This window comes from Muntiacus reevesi, chromosome 1 (assembly GCF_963930625.1).
Source record: "Muntiacus reevesi chromosome 1, mMunRee1.1, whole genome shotgun sequence".
NCBI classification, from domain to species: domain Eukaryota; kingdom Metazoa; phylum Chordata; class Mammalia; order Artiodactyla; family Cervidae; genus Muntiacus; species Muntiacus reevesi.
Window position 1 is genome coordinate 146,786,703 of NC_089249.1, and position 4,496 is coordinate 146,791,198.

A 4,496-nucleotide genomic window follows, 5' to 3' on the forward strand; every position below is an offset into this window, starting at 1 on the left:
GTCTTTATCTTCTTTCCTGAAATTAGAAGGAAAAATGCCACACTTGGGTGCATTTGGATGAGGACTGAACTTCTAAATCCCCAGCTGTTCTCTTCCCCAAGGTCAAGCTTAGCCAAATCTTTCTAACCTTGCATTTTCCTGTTCTCCCCACTTCATCTGCCCAGAGATAGTTAAGGCTCCTGAGGGGATCCTTTCCAACAGGTGTTTACATTCTTAAATTTCTAATCTGGATATTTCTGGAAACGGGTAAACAGAGCCTTTGAGTTCAGCAGAAAGGTCTGAGCAGCAGGGGATGGAAATTTACCTGCAGAGCAAAAGACTGAATTAAGGTTTGGCAGCCATCAGTTGATAGAGGAACATAAACTGTTGAACACAGCTCCTGACACCTAAGTGGTCTCATAAATGTTTATGGGTGAAGGGAGGGAGGGAGAATGGAAAAGAACTGAGGGGAGGGGAAGATGGACACCTCCTTTACTGACTCCCTGTTCACCTGATGTAGATGTTGGATTTCAGAGGTCTCTGTCCATCCTCTGTTCATCCTCTCTAGACACAGGCTGCTCAAAATGAGCTCTGCACCTGCATCACCTAGGAGCTTCTTAGATATGTACACTGTCAGACCCTACCCCAGACCCACTAAATCAGAATCTGCATTTTAACAAGATTTAAATGCCCATGAACACATCTACCCTTATAACTTCCAGTATGTGTTTGCTGGTGACTTCTAAACATGCTTATGTAACCCTGCTGCTCTCAGAAACATCAGATTCACATCTCTAAATGCCTACTGCCTACTAGACCGTCTTCCTTGAAGTTGGCATGGGGTCATGTCAAACTTTATAGGACTAAAAGACAGCTCTTGAAACTCAGAACTACTTCGCTATTTTTTCTTTTCTCCAGAAATGTCACTGACCCCCACAAAGATCCTCAAGCCCCAAATGTGCATGTTACTTTTCATTTCTCTCCTTTCCTCACCTCCACATCCAATTTACCAGCTGGTCTGATGCATCATTCTTCTAAGTGTCTATTCAGCCCTCTCATTTCTCTATTCTCACTGCTGTAGACCTAGCCCCAAACACCCATTTTTGATTTGAATTACTATTCCCTTCCATTTTATCCCCATTTGCCAAAAGAAATTTTCCACTAAAGAAATCCAACCTAAAAAAAAAAAAAGAAAAAGAAATCCAACCTTTATATCTTCACTTCACTGCTTAAAATCTTCCAGTGGGTTCCTATTTCATCTAGAGTATAATAAAAAGAAATCATCATTTCAGTGAAAATTTCCCAGAAGGTCTGTGGCCTAGCTACATCTTTGACCCAAACTTGTATATTTGCCCTCTCCTACTGGGCTCCACCCACAGAGCTTCATCTTAGGGCTTCTGTATGAGCTATTCTCACTATCTTGAATGTTCTTTCATGATCTTACCATACTAGTTCTGTTAACTCAAATCATAGCCCAAATGTCATCTCTTTAGAACAACCTTTCTTGATCATGTAATGTAAATTTGCTTCAGTTACTTTCTATGATAATCACCTGCATAATACTCATCACTGATTTTGTAATGTTTGTTGTTACATGCACATAAGTATATTTTTATATTTCTCCCTTTGAACGTAAGCTGCTTTTAAAAAGATCTTTGCTGGTTGCCCAGGATTGGCAATGAGAACCCAAAGTTCATGTCAAAGGGAATCAAGTGCCAAGTGAATGAGGGCAGATACTACTTTGAGGACCTTGGAAACTTCAATGTTTTTCCCAATTTTCATCTCCATCTATTTCTACAAACCTAGCATAAATAAAAGACTGAAGAGAAGAGGAGGATGCCCAGAATTAGAAGTTGCTGGCTTGGGAGGAAAACTGTGGTCTTTTCTTTCCTCTCTAGAGGCTATTCTCTCCAGCTAAGTGAGGAAATTTTCAAGAGAAGTATTACAGAGATTGGCGTACTTTCAAGAGGGGAGATTGGGATCTCATTTTTGGTTATACAGTTTATCACTACAGTGGACTGGCTTTCTAAGCATGGGGCTCTTAAGACTCTGTGTTTGCCTAAGATAGAAGCGGGCTTCCTTAGCGGCTCCATGGTAAAAGAATCCACCCACCAATGAAAGACATGGCTTTGATCCCTAGGTTGGAAAGATCCTTTGGAGAAGGAAATGACAACCCACTCCAGTATTCTTGCCTGAGAAATTCCATGGATGGAGGAGCCTGGCAGGCTACAGTTCATGGGGTTGAGAAAGAACTAGACACAACTTAGCAACTAAACAACAAGAAGGATGGAACCATCACTTGATTTTATACAACACGGAGGAAATGAATGGCAGCCTAGAGTTAGTCAAGGGAAAAAGAGGGAAATAGCCCTAGGTAAGAGATTCTTTTTTTTTTTTTTTTTACATAGTGAAAACTTTTATATTTGGAATTAGCCAGCTGGACTCAGTTTAGATGATCCCAATTTTGTTGGCAACATCCAAAGCATCATAGTCAGGAGCCAGTCGAACATATGCCTTCTTCTCTCCATCAGGCCTGATCAGAGTATTGACCTTAGCCACGTCAATGTCATAGAGCTTCTTCACAGCCTGTTTAATTTGGTGCTTGTTGGCCTTGACATCCACAATGAATACCAGTGTGTTGTTGTCTTCTATTTTCTTCATGGCTGACTCGGTGGTGAGGGGGAATTTGATGATGGCATAGTGGTCAAGTTTGTTTCTCCTGGGGGCGCTCTTCCAAGGATATTTGGGCTGCCTCCTGAGTCGCAGTGTTTTGGGCTGCCGGAAGGTGGGTGACGTCCGGATCTTCTTTTTCTTGTGGCTGTGGACACCTTTCAACACTGCTTTCTTGGCCTTCAAAGCCTTTGCTTTGGCTTCAGCTTTAGGAGGGGCAGGGGCTTCCTTCTTCGCCTTCGGCGCCATCTTCATGAAAAGGGTTTCTGAGACTTCTTACCACGGGCTTCAAGCCCTAGGTAAGAGATTCTTATGCTATACTATACCCTACCATCCCAGAGGAGGAAGGGAATAGGGGGAAGTGGAGGTATCTAGAGACCACACAAGCCTTCTCTTCACCCACAAGTTCCTCGTACCCAGGCCTCCTAGGTCAGGAGTGAGAGGAAGAAGTGAACATCAAGTCGGGGTGAGAAAACTGATCCAAACCTGGCTGACATCCAAACCTGACATTTTAATTCATGAAAGTGACCAGGAGAATCAGAGGTCTGTAGGACAGTTATTAAGGGGTAGATTCATCTAAACTTGAGGGAAAAGAGTGATGGGAGAAAAATAAAACTCTTCCTTGGTTGCATTCCATCAAGTTCAATCTGGTCAATAAACTAGCTGCAAATTTCCACTGATAGCCTACAAAGTATCCAATCCGCCTAGAGATAATTAAGGATTGAACCATATAACCTTCTCATTCATATTTACCACTGTATAGTAAATCTGAAACGGAACTGTTCCACTTTTCAGGTGGAGACTGACTGGTGAGTTTGCTAAAGGCTCTTAGAGGGATTGTATTAAGGAAAACTGAGTGGTACATTTGCTTCTCTATTTCTTTTTAAAGTTTGTTTGAAGTCTGTATGAAATCTCCTGACAACCTGGGAACATTTTAGATCAGAAACCACTTCTTATTTATTATTAAATATTTAGTTTCTCAAATAAACCACTTACAAATATTTGTTTTTACTTTTGGCTGGGCTAGGTCTTCATTGCTGCACCCAGGCTTTCTCAGTGAGCAGGGGCTACTGATCTCTATTTGCAATGTGCAGGCTTCTTATTGCAGTGGCTTCTCTTGTCATGGAACACAAGCCTGAGGGATCGCAGGCTTCAGTAGTTGCAGGTCTCAGGCTCTTGAGCACAATCTCAGTAGTCGTGACGCATGGGCTTAGTTGCCCCGTGTCATGTGGGATCTTCCTGAACCAGGGATCAAACCTGTGTCCCCTGCACTGGCAGGCAGATTCTTAACCACTGGAGCACCAGGGAAGCCTCATAAACCAATTTTTATTTCATAATTTCTTATCACACCTAGGAAAGGACCTGGCATACAGGAGACATTCAGTAACTATCCATGCAGTTAATGAGGAAATGAATTTATTGATTCAGCTTGATTATTATAGCCAGGCTTTGCCCAGGTGAAATTTTAGATGAAGTTAATTGAGGGTAGGGAGGTTAGGATGCACATTCCAATGATGCTATTCCCCAGCTGTATGAATTTGGGCAAATAGCACATTTTTCTGAGGTTTGTTCTTCTCACCCATAAAATAGCAACATCTATTCCTATGTCACAGGTTGTCATGTGGGTCAAATGAGGTAGCACATATGATAGCAGTTATCCTAAAATCTGTTTCTTTAAACAATTTTTAAAGTTGATTTGTTGTATTTCCGTTTTCACTCAGTTCAAGAAATTTCCTTTGATTATTTATTTATTTTTTGGCTGCAAAGCGTGTGAGATCTTAGTTCTCTGACCAGGGATCAAACACCCACCCCTCCTGCAGTGAAATCTCAGAGTCTTTAACCTGTGG

The 4,496-nt window shown here is 41.8% G+C and overlaps 1 pseudogene; it reads right to left on the reverse strand.

Annotated features, from left to right (window-relative positions):
• Positions 1 to 2,370: 2,370 nt before the first annotated feature.
• On the reverse strand, positions 2,371 to 2,932 carry LOC136164105 (large ribosomal subunit protein uL23 pseudogene; annotated as a pseudogene).
• Positions 2,933 to 4,496: the final 1,564 nt, after the last annotated feature.